The following is a 9,960-nucleotide window of genomic DNA, read 5'->3' as shown; positions in this document are numbered from 1 at the left end:
GGGGCATAATGGAGAACCAAGCATTGTTGGGAGTTTAAGGATAGCTTCAAGCACAAACCACCTTGAGAGGAGCTCCCCATAAGTCCAACTTAAGGACAATAAACAAAAGTGCTAGGTGGGAGACACCCCACCATGGTAAACTCTTTTCATTTTTCTCTTTTGTAAATATTGGTAGAATAGGTTTGATTTCATGTTTTGTTTATTTTGTTGAGTTTAATTGGTAGTTTAGTATGTTAAATAAGGTTTTAGGGTGTTTTGGTAGCTGTTTGGAGGTTTGGAATGCTTGGATTGGTGCAAAAATATAGAAAAATTTTTGAAAAAAAAAGCACCATCCGTGCGTACGCGCACTGCGCGCGTACGCGTGCATCAAGCATTTTTGCCAATCCGCGCGCACACGCCATGTACGCGTATGCGTGGATTGAGAAATTCCACCCCCAAGCCAAAAACCCGAGAGTTGTGCGAACGCTGCGCGCGCCTTGTGCCTTTGGCACAAAACCACTGACGTGTATGCGTACATGACGCGTACGCGTCACTCTCCGAAAAAAAAAATGCCATCTATGCGCACGCGCCATGCGCGCATACGCGTCGATTTGCACCCTGTGTCTTTTCTCCTTTCTCCTTTCTCCTTTCTCCTTTCTTCTTCTTCCTTCTTTTCTTCTTCTTTCTTTCTACCTTTCTTCTTCCTCTTTTGAAAAAAAAAATTTTAATAAAAAAATAAATAAATAAATAAATAAATAAAATACTAAAAAAAAATAAAAAATTTTTTTTCTCTTTTCTTCCATTTTCTTTTATTGCATTTGCTTACTTTTATTCATTGCATTTTAATTTTAATTTTATAGCTTGTTGTAATTTTCCTATTCAATTGTTGAGAATGTCTTGCATTATTTTGGTGCCTCTTGACTTGTTTGATATTGTTGGGTGATGAAACTTTTAAATCAATGCTTAATCTTGTATGACTCTTGTGTCTTTGTGCATTGATATGACCTAATATTGTTTTTCATGACCCATTCTTTCTTATTTGAACCTGATGCTCAATATGTTCTTCATGCTTTGATTTTACTCTTGCATCAAGTGTTAGTTCATATGCCCCTTGCCTATATTGTTTTCTCACTCACATGTTGTAGCTACCATGTAGTGAGAACCTTACCCTTATTTGGCATTAGCCCCCGCCTATGTTCTCTTTGCTTTGATATCTTTGTTATAGGCTTAATTTTCTTTCTTTTTCTCTCCCTTTAGGTTGGCCACCAAGAAAGGAGGAAAAGGAAGAGCTTCGAAATGGGGCTACGAACAAGTCATCCGCACAACCTTTCGAAGAAGCTCATCAATTGTAGCAATCCATCCACCTTGCTCTTCTTTGCATTCACCGAAGATGGTGCAATCTTCAAGTGTGGGGAGGTCGTTCGACCGATCTCCATGGGTAACAATTTCCTTTTTCAACACCAATATTAGCTAGTCGTTGCATTGCATGATAGGTTGCATGTTAGTTAGAATTTGTACATATTTTTACCACTTCTTTCCTATTAGGACTACTTGGTTAGAGTGATGATTTCTTTTTCAAGAAATCGTTTTTAGGGAAACCTACCAATTTGAAAACTTTTTGTTGAACTTGCTTGAAAGAATTTATTTTGGAACATGGTTTTTGAGCTAAGAACACAAGCTTGTGAGATTTGAGCTTAATGGTGTAGTTACATCTTATAACCACTTATTTTTCCTTCTTGTGTGAAATTGTTCTCTTCCTATGATTGTGATCTTTGATTTGTTTGATTCTTTATGTTCATTATTTTGTGTATTCATGCATTTATATGATTGAGGCCATTATTTCATTTATCTCACTTACCCAAATAGCCTACCTATTATCTTCCATTGTTAGCCAATTTGAGCCTATGCTTAACCCACCTTGTTCATAATTTTAGCACATTACAAGCCTTAAAGCGGAAAATAATAAAAGTCCTTAATTTGAATCTTTGATTAGTTTAGGCTAGTGTGTGTGTCATTTAAGTGTGGAAAATCTTGGGACGTTAGGTGAATAAAAGGGTAGTTTTGTATTTTTTGTTATAAATATTGGGAATTGGGTACATGCTCATCATGTGTAATGAATGTAAAACCTTATGCATTGATGATCTTATATATAGAAAGAAAGATGAGAAAAAGGAAAAGGAAAAGAAAAGAAAAAACAAAATGGAAAAGAAAAGAAAAAAATAGAAAAAGAAAGAAACAAAGAAAAAGAAAGAAATAAAAGGGGACAAAATGCCCAAAGCAAAGCTCAATAAGGGTCAATACATAAGTATTGTGAAATAAAAAGGAAACGCATGAGTATGTGAAAAAGTGAAAGATGGGTAGCTAGGTTAGAACTTAATTGTATAGGATGTCATAGGTTAGGTGGGAAGTTTAAGCTTATCAAAGATTCAAATTTCAAGCTCACTTAACAATATATGCATCCTACCTTGACCCTAGCCCCATTACAACCTATGAAAAGACCTCATGATACTTGTATGCATGCATTGAATAAATGTTGATTGTTAGAAGAAGAACAAATCTTAGAAAGTATGATTAGGGGAGAATTGAGAGAATCGACCCTACACACTTGAGCGACTAGAGTGCAAACACTTCCGGTGAGGGTTCGATGCTCAATTCCTTGATTCCTGGCTTTCATGAGCATTCTTCTTGCAAGTCTACTTGAACTTCATTTTGATATTTAAATTGGTAGGATTCATGAGTCGTCATAGGACCTTAGCCCTACTTGTGCATGTATGTCTTGGAGATTGAATTATTTTTAACCAAGTAGGTAGAATCATTTTGTATTTAGTTGCATTCATATAGATAGATGCATATAGTTTAGGTTGCATTTAGATTAGCTCACATTGAATAAATGTTGATACCCTTTGCTTTCTCTTGGTATAAGCATGAGGACATGCTTGGTTTAAGTGTGGGGAGGTTGATAAATCCCATTTTTAGGGTTTATCTTGTGTTGAATTTAGAGGGTTTTGTCAAGCTTTCTCCCATTTATCCAATGAAATAGCATGATTTTGTAAATTCTCCTTTAATTGTGCTTAAGAGTGAAAACATGCTTTTTAGGTCCTTAATTATTTAATCTTGATTTACCTTTGATTCCATTAGATGCCTTGATATGTTTGTTAAGTGATTTCAGATTTAGGAGGAAAAGATTGGATTAAGGGAATGAAGGAAAAGCATGTAAAAATGGAGAACTCATGAAGAAATGAAGGAATTGCAAAAGTTGTCAAGCCGACCTCTTCGCACTTAATCAGCCGTAACTTGAGCTACAGAGGTCCAAATGATACGGTTTCAGTTGTGTTGGAAAGCTAACATCTGGGGCTTCGAAAAGATATAAGATTTGCCATAATTTCTACACGTATGGTGATGCGTACGCGCACTGTACGCGCACGCGTCGTTGCTGCTATATGATCCACTTAAAGCAATACGTGGCCAGCGAATTCTAAAGCCTTGTGGGCCCAATCCAACTCATTTCTGATGCTATTTAAGCCAAGGATTGAAGGGGAATCAACATACTTTACATCATTTTGATCATTAGTTTAGTTTAGGTTAGTTTTAGAGAGAGAAGCTCTCACTTCTCTCTAGAATTAGAATTAGGATTAGGTTTAGTTCTTAGATCTAAGTTTTGATTCATGCTCTCTACTTCTTCTTCTTCTCAATTCTTTGTTGTTGCATTTATGATTCCTCTATTATTTTGTTGTAATTTCCTTTATGTTGTTTCTATGCTTTATTGTAGATCTACTTTTGTTCCTTCTCTTCTCTTTCAATTCAATTAGAGGTAATTCATAATAATTGTGTTCCTTTTGATTGTTGTTATTGATTTCTTACAATAATTATTGTTAGATTTTATTGTTGTTATTCATTTACTATGCTTTTCTTTAGTGCCTTCCAAGTGTTTGATGAAATGCTTGGTTGGATTTTAGTGTAGATTTTGTTCCTCTTGGCCTAGGTGGAGTAATTAGTGACGCTTGAGTTATCTAATTCCTTTGTTGATTGACAATTAGAAGTTGCTCATTGATTTGGATACCACTAAAGCTAGTCTTTCCCTTGGGAGTTGGCTAGGACTTGTGGAATCAAGTTGATTCATCCACTTGACTTTCCTTCATGGTTAGAGGTTAACTAAGTGGTAGCAATGGACAATTTGTGGTCACAATTGAGGAGGATAACTAGGATGAGACTTCTAGTTCTCATATCTAGCCAAGAGCTTTGTTAGTTGTTAGTTTATTTTCTTTGCCATTTATATTTCTTGTCTAGAATCTCAAAACCGCAAACATACTTCATAACCAATAACAAGAACACTTTATTGTAATTCCTAGGGGGAATGACCCGAGGTTCAATACTTCAGTTTATAAATTTAGGGGTTTGTTACTTGTGACAAACAATCTTTTGTATTCTATGTCAGATACCAATTCTAAACCAGACAAAAGTCTTCTCATCAAAAGTATTCTCATCAAAATGTTGATTTGATAAACCCCAATTTTGTAGTTTATCTTGTGGTTATTTTGGAAGATTTTATCACCTTTTCTCATATTTATTCAATGAAATAGCATGGTTTTGTAATTCTCCCTTGAATTGTGCTTAAGTGTAAAAACATGCTTTTTAGGCCCTAAAATTGGTGATTTTAATTCACTTTAATTCCATTCGATGCCTTGATATGTTTTTTGAGTGATTTCATGTTCATAAGGCAAGTATTGAATGGAAGAAGTGAGGAGAAAAGCATGCAAAGTGGGAGAACTCATGAAGAAATGAAGGAACCGTAAAGCTGTCAAGCCCGACCTCTTCGCACTCAATCGACCATAACTTGAGCTACAGAGGTCCAAATGAGACGGTTCTAGTTGCGTTGGAAAGCTAACATCCGGGGCTTCGAAATGATATAAATTTTTTCATAAGTTGCTTTGCGTTAAGGAGCGCGCATGCGCCATGTACGCGTGCGCACTGATGCTGCTCGTGGCCCACTAAAGTGAATTCGTCCCCAGCGATTTCTGAAGCACTTTGGGCCCAACCCAGCTCATTTCTAATGCTATTTCATGCAGAATTCAAGCTTGGGCAAAGGGGGGAGTAATTGTTTGAAGTGTTAGCATCATGTAGAGTAGTTTCTAGAGAGAGAAGCTCCATCTTCTCTCTAGAATTAGGATTAGAAGACTTTTGATGAGAAGATTTTTGTGTGGTTCAAAGCCATTTTCAGCATTGGTATCTGATTTAGTTGCTACTGTGGGTGTTTCTTGGGAAGCCATGGACACAAAGGCTATAATTCCGGCTAAGGGCGATGTGGTCCCAAGCGAAAAATACTTATATCTTCCTATGAACAACCCAAGCCTTGACAAAGCCCTCCCATCTACTATTCCTTCCACCTCATCATCACCACCACGGCAAAGATCCACCCGTCAAAGGATAGAAGATCTACACCGGAAGATTGATAGATATGAGTGGCGTAACCAACGCCGATACACTTACATCAAGAAGCATCTGCGTTGTGTTACCCCTAGCATGGAGGAACCCGAAATATTCACATCCACATCAAACCCAAGTGACGGAAGCTCTGATGAAGGGGATAGTGAAGGTTCCGGTCCCGACCGCCCTTTGCGCATTGTTGGTAGCACAGAGGTGATGAGCGGATAATTTATACGCTTTTTGGCATTGTTTTTTAGGTAGTTTTTAGTAGGATCTAGCTACTTTCTAGTATATTTTTATTAGTTTTAAAGCAAAATTCACATTTCTGGACTTTACTATGAGTTTGTGTGTTTTTTTATGATTTCAGGTATTTTCTGGCTGAAATTGAGGGACCTGAGCAAAAATCTGATTTAGAGGCTTAAAAAGGACTGCAGATGTTGTTGGATTCTGACCTCCCTGCACTCGAAATGGATTTTCTGGAGCTACAGAAATCTAATTGGCGTGCTCTTAATTGCATTGGAAAGTAGACATCCTGGGCTTTCCAGCAATATATAATAGTCCATACTTTGCCCGAGTTTTGATAATACAAACTGGCGTTTGAACGCCCATTTTCTACCTCATTCTGGCGTTAAACACCAGAACTGGCATGAAAGCTGGAGTTAAATGCCCAAACTGGCACCAAAGCTGGCGTTTAACTCCAAAAAGAGTCCGTACACGTGAAAGCTTCAATGCTCAGCCCAAGCACACACCAAGTGGGCCCTGGAAGTGGATTTCTGCACTATCTGTATTTAGTTACTCATTTTCTGTAAACCCTAGTTACTAGTTTAGTATAAAAACTACTTTTAAAGATTTATTTTACATCTGATCTTATGTTATTTTGATCGTTGTACATGTTTGGAGGCTGGCCTCACGGCCATGCCTAGACCTTTCACTTATGTATTTTCAACGATGGAGTTTCTACACCCCATAGATTAAGGTGTGAAGCTCTGCTGTTCCTCATGAATTAATGCAAAGTACTATTGTTTTTCTATTGAATTCAAGCTTATTCTTATTCTAAGATATTCATTCGCACACAAGAACATGATGAATGTGATGATCAAGTGACACTCATCACCATTCTCACTTATGAGCGCGTGCCTGACAAACACTTCCGTTCTACATGAAAACAAGCTTGAATGCATATCTCTTGGATTCCTGGTCCATGCATTTGATTGTCTCTCCTGACAACAGAGCCTTCAATTTCTTGAGATCAGAATCTTCGTGGTGTAAGCTAGAATCAATTTGCAGCATTCTTGAGATCCAAAAGGTTTAAACCTTGTCTGTGGTATTCCGAGTAGGATCTGGGATGGGATGACTGTGATGAGCTTCAAACTCGCGATTGTTGGGTGTAGTGACAGACGCAAAAGGATCAATGGATCCTATTCCAACATGAGTGAGAACTGACAGATGATTAGCTGTGCGGTGACAGTGCATTTGGACCATTTTCACTGAGAGGACGGATGGTAGCCATTGACAACGGTGATCCCCAACATACATCTTGCCATGGAAAGGAGTATGAATGATTGAATGAAGACAATAGGAAAGCAGAGATTCAGAAGCAACAAGCATCTCCAAACACTTATCTGAAATCCCACCAATGAATTACATAAGTATTTCTATCTTATTTTATATTTTATTTATATTTTAATTATGTAAACCTTATAACCATTTGAATCTGCCTGACTGAGATTTACAAGATGACCATAGCTTGCTTCAAGCTGACAATCTCCGTGAGATCGACCCTTACTCACGTAAGGTATTACTTGGACGACCCAGTGCACTTGCTGGTCAGCTACACGGAATTGTGAAGAAGTCTTGAGATCAAGTTCTCCCACACCAAGTTTTTGGCGCTATAGCCATGGAATGAATAATCACGATTCCGGCGTACCAAGTTTTTGGCGCCGTTGCCAGGGATTGTTCGAGTTTGGACAACTGACGGTTCATCTTGTTGCTCAGATTAGGTAATTTTATTTTATGTTTAAGCATTTTAATTTTAATTTTCGAAAAATGATTCAAAAAATTCTAATTAAAAATGTATAGTTTTCAAAAAAAAATAAATTATTCTATGACTTCAGAATTATTCTAGAGTTTCATGATGATCTGTTGAAGTCTAGCTGGCTATGAAGCCATGTCTAATCTTTTGGACCGAGGTTTCAACTTATCATCACAAGAGCTTGCTGATTTCTATCAATCTTGTTGTTGAATGTAATGATCTGCTAAAGCTTGGCTGGCCATTGGCCATGTCTAGTGATTTGGACCGAAGCTTTCACTGAAAGCTTGGCTGGCTAGTAAGCCATGTCTAATTCCTGGACCGGAGTTTTAGACTAACATTGCATGATTCCTGGAATTCTCATTAAGAATTTTGAATTCCTTATTTTCTTTTTCCAATTAATTTTTGAAAAATACAAAAAAAAAATTATAAAACCATAAAATAAAAAATAATTTGCATTTCTGGTTTGAGTCCAGTGTCACATTTTAGGTTTGGTGTCTTGCATATTTTTAATTTTCTTGCATTTTTAGAATATATGCATTATGTTCTTCATTGATCTTCAAGTTGCTCTTGATGATTTTCTAGGGTCTGATCTTTAAATTCTCTTGTTTTGTGTCTTTTGTTGTTTTTCATGTGAATTCTCAATTTGTTAGTGTCTCTAATATGAAAACTTCTAAGTTTGGTGTCCTGCATGCATTGTTTATTTGATCTTAGTTTTTCATGTTTAAATTTCATTCTGTTGTTTTTCTCTCTCATCACAAAAAATTTCAAAAATTTTCAAAATTATGTCTTTTTAAGTCAATAATACAGAGAATTGAAGATTCAGAACATACAGCAGAAAAATTACAGAGAAAAAGCTGGGCGTTCCAAACGCCCATTGAGGAAGGAAATCTGGCGTTTAAACACCAGCTAGGGTACCTGGCCGGGCGTTAAATGCCCAAAAGGGTAGTACTTTGGGCGTTTAACGCCAGGATAGCATCAAGGAGGTAATTTTGTTTTCAATTCAAATCTTTTTCAATTTTGAAAGTTCTAAAACTAATTTTTCAAAATGTTATCTTTTTTCATATCTTCTCAATCATATCATTAATTTAATTTTTTTTATTTGTTTTTCAATCATATATTCTCAATCATATCTTCTCTACCACATCTTTTTTAAAATAATTTTCAATCATATCTTTTTGATTACTGATTTCAAAATATTTTTCAAAATCACCTAACAACTTCCTCACTTCTAATTTTTGAAAAACCACTAACTATTTTTCAAAATTCTTTAACTAATTGCTTTAAATTTTAATTTTATTTTTCTTTTAAAAAAATTTTTCGAAAATTTCCTCTCTCACCTTCTTCCATTTAAGGACTAACAATCCTCCTCAATTAGCAATTCGGACTCTCTCCTTCTTCATAAGTTCGAATTCTCCTCTCTACCTCATCCTTCTATTCTTCTTTTCCTCTGACACATTAAGGAATCTCTATATTGTGACATAGAAGATTCCGTACTTTCTTTGTTTTCTTCTCTATGATATGAGCAGGAATAAAGATAAAGGAATTCTTGTTGAAGCTGATCCTGAACCTGAAAGGACTCTGAAGAGGAAGTTAAGAGCATCTAAAGCACAAAACTCTGAAGAGGACCTGACAGAAATTTTTGAAAAGGAAGCAGATAAAACAAACATGGCCGAACCCAACAACAATGGTGGAGATGCAAGGAAGATGCTTGGTGACTTTATTGCACCCTCTTCTGACTTCTGTGGAAGGAGCATTTCAATTCCCGCAATTGGAGCAAACAACTTTGAGCTTAAGCCTCAATTAGTTTCTCTAATGCAGTAGAATTGCAAGTATCATGGACTTCCATTGGAAGATCCTCATCAGTTTTTAGTTGAATTCTTGCAAATCTGTGACACTGTTAAGACCCATGGGGTTGACCCTGAGGTCTACAGACCTATGCTCTTCCCTTTTTCTATAAGAGACAGAGCTAGGACATGGTTGGACTCACAACCTAAAGAAAGCATGAACTCTTGGGAAAAGCTGGTCAATGCCTTCTTGCCAAAGTTCTTTCTGCCTCAAAAATTGAGTAAGCTTAGAGTGAAAGTCCAGACCTTCAGACAGAAGGAAGGCGAATCCCTCTATGAAGCTTGGGAAAGATACAAACAATTGATCAGAAGATGTCCTTCTGGTATGCTTTCAGAATGGAGCATCATATGCATATTCTATGATGGTCTGTCTGAACTGTCCAAGATGTCATTGGACAACTCTACTGGTGGATCTCTTCATCTGAAGAAGACACCTGAAGAAGCCCAGGAACTCATTGAAATGGTTGCAAACAACTAATTCATGTACACCTCTGAGAGGAGTCCCATGAACAATGGGACGCCTCAGAAGAAGGGAGTTCTTGAAATTGATACTATGAATGCCATATTGGCTCAGAACAAAATATTGACTCAGCAAGTCAATATGATTTCTCAGAGTCTGAATGGATTGCAAGCTGCATCCAACAGTGCTAAAGAAGTATCTTCTGAAGAAGAAGCTTATGA

This window comes from Arachis ipaensis, chromosome B9, assembly GCF_059453495.1.
Source record: "Arachis ipaensis isolate K30076 ecotype BB chromosome B9, ASM5945349v1, whole genome shotgun sequence".
NCBI classification, from domain to species: domain Eukaryota; kingdom Viridiplantae; phylum Streptophyta; class Magnoliopsida; order Fabales; family Fabaceae; genus Arachis; species Arachis ipaensis.
This window is presented reverse-complemented; position numbering follows the sequence as displayed.